General features: G+C 39.8%; 1 non-coding gene across 1 annotated transcript; it reads right to left on the bottom strand.

Moving 5' to 3' along the window:
• Positions 1–916: 916 nt before the first annotated feature.
• Positions 917–1,023, bottom strand: LOC131226340 (small nucleolar RNA R71). The gene has a single exon (XR_009161732.1). It is a non-coding gene; the product is annotated as a small nucleolar RNA R71 (small nucleolar RNA).
• Positions 1,024–11,226: the final 10,203 nt, after the last annotated feature.

The raw sequence follows: 11,226 nt of genomic DNA, 5'->3' as shown, positions 1-11,226 counted from the left end.
ATTTTATTTTTAGAAATTTCCTATTTTCTAATTCTAGATTCTGATTCTTCTTTCAAGTAACTTTCTATTTTCTAGTTTTAGAAATTTTTCCCTTTTTAGAAACTAACTTAGTTTTTTATTTCTAAGATTACAAACTTTCTTTTTTAGAAATTAACCGTTGCTTAGGATTTTTTTCTAGCATTATTTTAGGAATTTAATTTATTTTTATTTTCTTTTTGTTTACAGGAATTGAGGAAGGAAGCTGCTAAATAACATTGTCTTCAAAAGGAGGAGCTCCCTATTCTTCATACATCAATCATCTCCTTTTCCGGGTTCTTTCTTCCCATTCTTATTTACATAGTTTTAACTTGTTTTAGAATCTCTTAGTTTCTAGGTCTAGTTTTATTTCTCTTAGGTTGCTTCTTAGTTTAGTTTTCTTTCTTACATTGCAATAACATAGTTTATGCTAGGACGTAGATCTCTGAATATAGAACTAGCACCGTTTGATCCTGAGATTGAAAGAACAATTCGTGAAAGATTGAGAAATAATCCTGTTGAAATGGCGAATGAGACTGAAGTTTAAGCTCTCAAAGATTATTCAGCTCCTGTCCAATTTAATGCGCCTTCATGCATAGTGTTGCCAACCACTACGGCAGCACACTTTGAACTTAAACCTGGAGTCATACAATTGTTGCCATCCTTTTATGGATTGGACAAGGAGGACCCATATCATCATGTGAAAGAATTCTTAAACATTTGCTCCACCTTTAAGTTCCAAAACTTCTCAGACGATTTGATCCGCCTACGCCTGTTTCCTTTTTCTTTGAAAGATAAGGCGAAAGCATGGTTGAATTCTCTAGAAGTTGGATCTATCACTACATGGGACCAACTGTCTAAGAAGTTCTTAAACAAGTTCTTCCCCGTTCACAAAACCAATGCCCTCCGTAGAGAAATTACTAACTTCACACAAAAAGAGGGCGAGCACTTTCATGAATGTTGGGAAAGATGGAAGGACTTGCTTCTTAAATGTCCTCACCATGGTTTTGAGAAGTGGCAACAAGTTCAATACTTCTATGACGGTCTGACACCACAGAACCGTCGCATGGTTGATGCCACCAGTGGAGGGTCATTCATGACCAAAAGTGATGTCGAAACGTGGAACTTCTTTGAAACCTTGTGCGAAAATTCCCAACAATGGGATTATTCATATAGAGGTGACAGAAGTCCCCAACCACAAAAGAGAGGTGGTATATATGAGATAGGAGTCATACCAGAGCTGAGTGCCAAGCTTGATAACCTGACAAAGAAAGTTAATGCTCTGGTATTAAATAATGGACCACCACAAACAGCTCAAGTCGAGGCATATGCCACATGTTCTAGTCCTGCCCATCCTATGCAGTCTTGTCCATCTGGTGCAGCATTCCCAGAACTTCTCTCTGAACAAGTTCATGCTATGAACACTTTTTAAAAATCTGGGAATGATCCTTACTCGAACACATACAACCCAGGGTGGGCTAGACATCCAAATTTCTCTTGGGCAAAAGGACCACAACAAGGAGGACCATCTGGAAATCCTCCCATGCAACCGCACCTCCAAGTTGGCAGTCAACAACCTCAACAGTTTCCACAATATCAACAACTGCCTACACAATCAAGGAAACCATCTCTTGAGGATACACTCCATCTTTTCATGCGAGTTCTCTCCAATTCCAAAAAGACACCCAACAAACCTTATTGGCCACCAGGAAAGCTTACATGCAAATGCACAATCCATTGCCAAGTTGAAGTACAAATGGGTCAACTAGTTGGCCACATTGAGTGAGAGAGAGAATGACAAGTTTCCTAGCCAACCCGAGGCTAATCCAAAGGGACAAGATGAGATTGGCTCTAATTCCAACCAAGGGCAATATCATGAAAGGCCAAATCGATCACTACCCTTAGGTCATGCAAGCAGATTGATAACAGAATAGAGATGACTGGGGATGAATCAAATTCTAAAAGAAGATCAAGATGAAGCAGAGCCATACCAATGCATCCAAAGTCCAAAAGCTCTCGACTCTCCAAGAGCCACTAATGTGCCACCTTATGTGCCCAAAGCACCCTTTCCTCAACGTCTGGCACCAATAAAGAAAAGAAATAACTTTGATGAAATCTTGGATGTGTTTCAAAAAGTGCAAGTCAACATCCCGTTGCTTGACGCCATCAAGCAAGTCCCTGCTTACGCTAAGTTTCTTAAAGATTTATGCACTCAAAAGCGTAAGCAGAATGTTCATAAGAAAGTCTTCCTTGCAGAGCAGCTCAGCTCCATGATTCAACATAACACCCCTCCTAAATTTAGGGATCCAGGAGCTCCCACCATTTCTTGCGGCATAGGAGATCATAAGATCAGGAAGGCATTACTTGATTTAGGGGCGAGTGTCAATTTGTTACCATATTCGGTTTATGAGCAGCTAGGACTTGGTGAGTTGAAACCGACTAAGGTAACATTACAACTAGCCGATAGATCTATCAAGGTGCCCCGGGGTGTTATTGAAGATGTGTTAATCCAGGTTGATAAATTTGATTTTCCAGTAGATTTCATAGTTATAGATACTCAGCCTGTCCAGAATCTTCATAGTCAGATCCCAGTCATTTTGGGTCGTCCATTTTTGGCCACATCTAATGCTATTATCAATTGCAGGAATGGAGTTATGAAATTGTCCTTTGGTAACATGAATATTAAACTCAATGTTTTTAATGCAGGACAACAACCCTCAGATTTGGATGACATATTTGAAGTGGACATGATCGAGAGCCTTGTGCAGGACTCCTTCCGTACATCTTTTGAGGATCCTCTTGAGACCTGCTTAGTACAATCGGGCATGGATTTTGACATTGATAGTCCCATCCATGAAGTCAATGCATTGCTCGACTCTACTCCTATATTGGAGACTGAAAAATGGAGAGCGAAAGTGGAACCTCTTCATCCCTCTGAGACTCTTCCTGACAGCACAGTTTGTACCTCTGAGAAGACAAAGGCGAGCAGACTGCTTAATGTTCTTAAAACATATAAGGCAGCAATTGAACGGAAGATAGAAAAAATCCAGGAAGTATGCCCCACTGTATGGATGGATCATGCTGTGGTAATATCGCATAACATGCAAAGGAAGCGTAATCCTAACATAGAAGAAGTCGTTCGAGCAGAAGTCCTTAAATTATTTGACGACAGTGTCAGTTGCCTTATTTCAGATAGCACAGTTCATGGGAACTCACATCACTTGTCTGGGATCGGTTAATGAAAGTGTTGAGGTAATTTCTTTGGCGGACCCTGGTTATAAAGATTATTTCATTCATGGTCCGTTTTTGTCTGGCTGAAGACGTTAAACTTAGCGCTCATGGGAGGCAACCCAGCCTTTTGCTTTATTGTATTGCTTTTTATTTCATTCATTTTCATTCTTCTTAGTTAGTTACTTTAATATTTGTGGGTAACATTACTGCAAACCCTCACGAGACTACAACTCGTCCACTAGGGGTAACCTAGGGGTTTAAAGGCTTGTTGCATGCGCTAAATGCAATCGAGAGCACCTGTGAAAGTGGTATAGGTAGGGTCTTCTTTTGTTTTTCTTTTTGTTATTTTTGCTTATGTTGATTTCTCTCTTGTGCTAACTCGCTTTTACGTTGAAATTTTTCACAAATTTTGAGAAAGCTTCTTGATTCTCCATCCAGGTATTATCTGTTCATCACTCCTCTTTTATTCTCGTTGTCCCATGTGCATTGCTTGTTTATTTCTTTTACATTGAGGAAAATGTAGATTTTAGGTTGGGGGTGGGAGATTAGGTTACCTAATCAGTATTTTCTTGGTCTTGAGCAAAATTTGTGAAAAATTTGTGAAAATTTTAAAATTTTTTCTGAATTTCTATTGAATTCAAAGTGATTTTGAAGGATAGTTGTGATTTTAACATTATAAGATACATGATGTTGGTAACTAATGACTCTTGGATTCGGCCATCTGCTGGATTTCACAGTCAATTTTAAATTGTTAATCCATGATTAGACGTTGTAAACATTGATTGAGTCATGATTTCACATATCACATCTCGCTTGCACATTAAGTTTTGGTTCGATAACTGAATGATTAACTTGGTAAAAAGAAGAATTAAAAGGCTAAGTCACATAATCTTCACCATAGGTTTGCTCCCTATAGGTGTAGATTTGATTCTCCATAGTTGACTTATAAAAAGTTAGGCGACAAGTTTTCGCCATAGGTTTGCTCCCTATAGGTAAGAATTTGATTCCCCTCATTTGCGTTACTGCTCATAAAGAAAATCAAAGGCTGGTAAAATGAAAAGTTAATCTGTGAGATAAGTGTTGGTTTCAAGCTTGGTTGTCACGAATTACCAATGATATCATGAGATTGACAATTGGATCTCTTAATGTTTGTAAGTCGAGATTACACTTTACATTCATGGAGCTCGATGTTCAGAATTGTTCCAATTAATGGATTAATAGTTTGAAATTAATTATGAAATCTGTCGAGAGCTTGATTTCAGGAGAAAATTCTACTTACCATTCATGAATCTTAGAATTTTCACATCTCAGCTATCTGTTCACAAGTCACTTGAGTTTACAGGAATCATCTTTTATTTCTAAAATTATTTTTCGCATGTTTTGCTCGGGACTAGCAAAATGCTGGTTGGGGGTTGTGATGAGTGTCAAATGTTGCATCTCAGACCCCAGTAATTGCCTGATTTTACGTACATGATAAGGTTTAATGCCATATTTTAATCGTGTTTTTATTACAGGATGAAATCAGGAGTGTGTACTGAAAGATGATGTTAAGAACATGGATTTGGCGCTCCAAAATTACCAGAGCACGGGATGGACTCCAGAAAACCAATAGTGAAGATTTTACACGCCTGGGATTGAGGAAAGCAAGGCAAAGGGGCTCGAAAAGGGTCCAGAATGCAAGATCACATGTTTCCCGCCATCCGATCAACTCGAAACTTCATACACGTGATGGGGACCATAAATTAACCGTACATATTAAATTTCAGCCATTGATGATCTCGGGAAGTGATCTAACGGCGAGATCAGCCCCTTAATTCATTAAGTGGGGCCCGCTGGATATCTGGATATACATCAATTTTGGTCCTGACGGTGGAAATAATATGAGAAAAAGGATGGACGGTGCAGATTTCTCAAAAACATTACAGTGGACCTATATCTATAGCGTGTGTACATAGTGCACATGTGCACTATCGGAGCACCGAACGAACTAAAGTCGGTCAGCGCCGCTGACCGGACTTTCCTTTTCAAAAACGGAAATTTCCGTTTCCAGTGACTCCGCAAGCCGACCGCGGTCGTCGGTTGTGGGGCCCACCTAGTGTCCAAATGGACAATCCAAACCGTCCATCCGCTTCCTGGGGCAGTTATAACCATCGCCTAGATGTCCGTTTGGTTCCATGCATATGTACGGACGTTGATCGCTGAAAAACGCAAAACGGACGGTGAGTTCAAAACTCTGTGGGCCACCGCAACTCTAACTCGAAATTGGGCATTCCTAGCCGTTTTTTCATCCTCCATGCAATGGACGGAGTGGATTATTGAAATAATTATCAAAATGGGTCCCACCATCACAACAGCAGCGGGTTTCGCGTCCGCGTAACGGACGGTCGCTGTCTGTTTTTGCGGCTGTTTGTGGACCCCACCCGTTAACCGTACGGAAGATCTGATCCGTCCATCTTGTAGAGTGGTTCGAGAGCTTCAAAACCATGCTGATATTTTTCTCTCATGCGTGCACACGTGCGTGATACAGAGGCCACAAACAGGCCGTCTTGTGATGTTCAAAACTGATCTTTTTGTATTTTCTTCTCTGGGCCGTGTCAATGGACATTCAAAACCACCCATTCTTGACTGAAATTTCGTCCTGAATCCAATGGACGGGGTGGATTTTCTAGAAAATACCTCTGTGGGGCCCACCGATCACGGCTGTGAAAAATTGCACTTCGAGTCCTTCTACGACTCTGCCACCGACCCCAGCCATCCAGCAGCTATAAAAGGGGAGTTTTGGACGTGGGAAAGGCATTGAGAACCAGGGGATTCCAGATCTGGAGCAAGGGAGAGAAGAAAGAGAAGAAAGAAGAGAGAGAGAGATTGTTTGGTTTGACGTTTCTTTTATGAATTTTATTTAATATTTTTTTATGGATTTTATGGGTCACTAATCTCTCAGCTAGGGCTAAGATGAAGCCCCTAATTTGATTAGTTCTTGTATTGGTTGATTTACTTTGAATTTCAATTAATTTGTTTCTTTCTTTAAGTGGGCTTTATGGGTTTAAATTCTATACTTCTCCATCTATGAACTTGATTAAAGTATATATATGGATGTTGTTTGGATGCTTATTATAGGTGCTTGTGTCTGATCAAGAACAAGTTTCCTATAGAGGAAGAAACAGGGTGCTTTAATGAATGTACATTCCATGTACTCGACCAAGGATATGGGATATGTCATTCATGGCATTGCTTAAAGGAATTAGACAGTTTGTATGCCCGATTAAGGACACAGATTGTGCTTTCTCTGTATAAATGGTATCAATCTAGATCAAGGTGAATCAACAGACAAAACAAGGGTTAGGATAATTAGGGGTGGATTCGAAAGTCCTAGTGCTCTCTCTCTGATTGAATTTTCTTCCCTGTTCTTAATTAATTGTTTTTCATAAAATTGTGCTTAGTAATTCATTCCATTATTTGTTGGATTAGTTAAGGAGAATCATAGATTTGAATTGTGACGACCATTCCTCGTGGGAACGATCTCGTAATACGTATCGTATCTACATCTGATTCGTATACTTGCGAGTTTAAAAATCATTTAAATCATGTTGGTTTAAATAAAACATCAGGATGTATATAAGATCTATTGCAATGTATGATTCCACCATGGGTTATGTAATGACATTTATGGCAGGCCATGCCTTGGGAGCAATATTGGTTTGACGTCCATATTGTAAGAATAATGTTGGTTAAATATCCACATTATAATTCTCCTTAGGGCCCATTAATAGGCCCATACTTGTTGTGTGTAGGCCATCAAGGCCCATCTTCGTTGTGAACATAGTTCATCACTATATAAAATGCTTAGTATAACTCCATAATTCATGCCTATACACATCATATTTATGCCTGATATGAGGAATGTTTGATCATAGCATACGCCATTGGGCAGACTATTTACGGGGCTCCTTATGAGACAGAGTGCCCACATTATCACATCGTACGCACAGGATTGTTGCATGACTGGATACTGTGACACATGCATCTTGCATATATGTGACTTGATCATTGTACGCCCTAGCGACATCAGGGCTGTGGCCTCCACAGGTACTTCGTGGATGGCTAAATGGGACACCGAAAATACTTGGTTCTAGCATTGTAGGCACTTAGGATGTTCTTGGGTGAAAATCGCAGCATCTCCGAGGCCAGGAGGTGCTCCAACGTCTAGATCGAGTGGAGCATGAGCGCCCAAGTGCCGAATACCAGTAGGTCGCGTCTCCCACTGTGTCGTGGTCGGTTGGGAGGGGGTGTGGCCTTATCCGCCCGAGTTAGGAGGCTATAAGCTGGGCTGAGTATAACCAGCTCGTAAATGGGTCCGCTATCGACGAGCCGAGTAGGTATTGACAGACTGTTGGCTAGGCGGATAGTGAGGTCTCTTCCACTCGCTGGGCTGTGCGGCTAGGGAGACGGCAGTCGGTGTAGAGTGTAATAGACCCCAGTGATTTTTTCAGAGAGCAACCGTACTAATTTGTGAACTTATTGAGCAGCAATTGCATATCCATTCCTTCATTCATTCACTATCCACTCGGGCTGGTGGTGCGTAACTATTTGTTACGTGTACCATCGCATGGCCAGGATTTCAGTTGGGCGCGCGACTAACCTGAGATCAGGAGTTTACCACATTGAGTCAGACTATCCAAATTTAGGTACTATGATACTGGTTTGGATAGTAGTCCCTTGTAGTGGACCTCATAGCCTGCGATACTACGTACTGTCATCCCGACTTCACATTCCACTTGGTCATTTCATTCGCACCGCATATTACATTGCATCCGCAGTACTTAGCATTTTGGGTTACTATGTTTTTGCACTTATATGACTTAGACGGACTTAGCAGGATTTGCATATTGCATTGCATCATTGACATCTGATATTTGGCTTCCACATTTGCATAGCCGATCCGCATTGCGTATTCTATTATTGTATGATTCATGGACCTACCAGTATATTTTCGCTTACTCTGATATCGTATAATTCCTGATCTTGTCAGTAGTTCTGCTTATCCCGATGATGTATGACTTATGGGCTTTATTGTATATTTAGCACTTACCTTACACACACTTCACTACACTCTAAGCTTTCTATAAGCTTATGCACGATAGATGCGTGTAGGTGGCGTTAGGTTGCAGCAGTGTTGAGCTTGGAGCGTGCAACTGTCTTCTGGAGCTTTGATATATGTATTTCCCTTTCAGCATTGTATTCAATTGATTATATTAGTGGATATGTGATGATGATGTTGCCTTTGTGAATTGAGTATACTTGTGGTTATGCTCCATTACAAAAAAAAAAAAAAAATTCTAAAAATCCTCTTTGTAGGATCTTAAGATCGGAATCTGACATATGAACGCTGAGAGCCGAGAATGGGGTACTACGGAGGATGTCGACATCGGGCTCGGTGATCGGGATTCCTTTGAATCCGATTTCCAGGTTTGGGGCGTGACATCTTTCCTTCATTATTGCAATGGTTACATCAGTCAAAAAGCCTCTCTCCGAATCCTTCTTTCTTATTATGTTTTTTTTAAAATTATTGACTGTTCCTCCACTCAGTTACGTTTCTTCTTTCCAACCGCTCCTCTTCTCTCGACCAAGTTTTGCTTTTAGTCGCTAATCGATCATCGACCACACATCAACCGCATCTCTTTTCTCAGTCGCTTGTTTGTGCTCCACTCAACCGCTATCCGCATCTTTTCATTTTGACCACTCGACCAAGTTTTTTTATCGTATTCCATTTCCTGGCTTCCCTTGGCCTCTCAATTTACTTTTGGATACCTCTTAGCCACTCGGTCTACTTCTAGATGCCAACCAATTGCTCTTTTTTGCTTCTTTACGGCTATCGACCTCTTACTTCACTTTATCAACCAAGGTTTTGTATTGGTTGCGCTCTCAGTCGACCTCTTAGATGCCTCTCAGTCACTTGGTTTGCATTTGAATTCATTTCATCTACTTTTTGTCTTATCATTCTATCAACTCTCCAAACATCATTAAAGATATTTATCATATTATATCTTTCCCTTATTATTTCTCGTATCCTTTTCAATTGAATTTCCCAATGACATAAAAATTAGGGTATAACACTCACTTTTGTTTGTTTGTTTATTTTTTTAAAATGATTTCTACACTTCTTATAAATTCAATAGTTATTTATAAGAAGTAAATTATCTTTTCCTTTCCCCACACCCCACTACGTAAAAAATGGTCCCACTTGATAGACGACCTCAGGGCATCGGTTGTTCCTCCCAAGTTTCAAGTGTTGTGTTACAGTGGGGGTGGCTAATAGTGGAGTGTGTAATGACAGTAACCCAAAGACAGTGATGATACATGAATAAATAAATAAATAAGTATATATATATATATATATATATATATATATATATATATATATATATATATATATATATATATATATATATATATATATATCATCTAGAGCCTTCAAGAACTCGACGAGATAGCCTCTCATTTCCATGAATCCGATTTCTGGGTTTGGGGCGTGACATCTTTCCTCCATTATTGTAATGGTTACATCAGTCGAAAAGCCTCTCTCCGAATCCTTCTTTCTTGTTATGTTTTTTTAATTCTTCACTGTTCCTCTACTCTGTTATGTTTCTTTTTTCCAACCGTTCCTCTTCTCTCGACCAAGCTTTGCTTTTGATCACTAATCGATCATCGACCACACATCAACCGCATCTCTTTTCTCAGTTGCTTGTTTGTGCTCCACTCAACCGGTATCCGCATCTTTTTGTTTTGACCACTCAACCAAGTTTTTTGATCGTATTCCATTTCCTGACTTCCCTTGGCCTCTCAATTTACTTTCGGATACCCCTTAGCCACTTGGTCTACTTCTAGATGCCAACCAATTGCTCTTTTTTACTTCTTTACGGCTATCGACCTCTTACTTCACCTTATCAACCAAGGTTTTGTATTGGTTGCGCTCTCGGTCGACCTCTTAGATGCCTCTCAGTCACTTGGTTTGCATTTGAATTCATTTCATTTACTTTTTGTCTTATCATTCTATCAACTCTAATTTCGTAAAAAACTCTCCAAACATCATTAAAAATATTTATCATATTATATCTTTCCCTTATTATTTCACGTGTCCTTTTCAATTGAATTTCCTAATGACATAAAAATTAGGGTATAACACTCACTTTTGTTTGTTTGTTTATTTTTTTAAAATGATTTCTACACTTCTTATAAATTCAATAGTTATTTATAAGAAGTAAATTATCTTTTCCTTTCCCCACACCCCACTAAGTTAAAAATGGTCCCACTTGATAGACGACCTCAGGGCACCGGTTGTTCCTCCCAAGTTTCAAGTGTTGTGTTACAGTGGAGGTGGCTAATAGTGGAGTGTGTAATGACAGTAACCCAAAAAAATAAAAATAAAAGTGTTGTGCGACCAGATCAAACTAAGTAAAAACAAAAAAAAAATAAAAATAAAAATCCTCTGGAGCCTTCAAGGAGGCGACGAGATAGCCTCTCATCTCCGTGATACGAAGGGTGACCTAGTAGAAATATCCTTTTTCCTTTGAAAGCTTGGACGGCATATCATTATATATTCAAAAGAGTCCCACTCATTTCTTAAAAAATAATGGTTTTTCAACCAAGTCACCTACCATTCATCTGTTCAACACAAAAGTCTTTGGGTGGGGCTGGCCTCGATGACACCCATTGAGAAATTATAATGGTTCCAATGGATCAACGGTCAAAATCATCCCTATATACGAACCATGTCACCTACTTTTACCAAAGCGTGTACGCATGAAACGACGTAGCACGTGACGTGTGCCACATTTTACATTTTTCTTAGACCTGACAACCCCACGGTCCGTTGAAAAGGAAGCGGATTGGCTGGTGTACGACACACCACCGACCTGGCTGATGTAGATACGTGTCGTGCGGAGACGACCTCAAACAGTTCAAATGAAATCAAAGTTACAT

Source organism: Magnolia sinica, chromosome 14 (assembly GCF_029962835.1).
Source record: "Magnolia sinica isolate HGM2019 chromosome 14, MsV1, whole genome shotgun sequence".
Classification (NCBI taxonomy): domain Eukaryota; kingdom Viridiplantae; phylum Streptophyta; class Magnoliopsida; order Magnoliales; family Magnoliaceae; genus Magnolia; species Magnolia sinica.
This window is presented reverse-complemented; position numbering and strand designations above follow the sequence as displayed.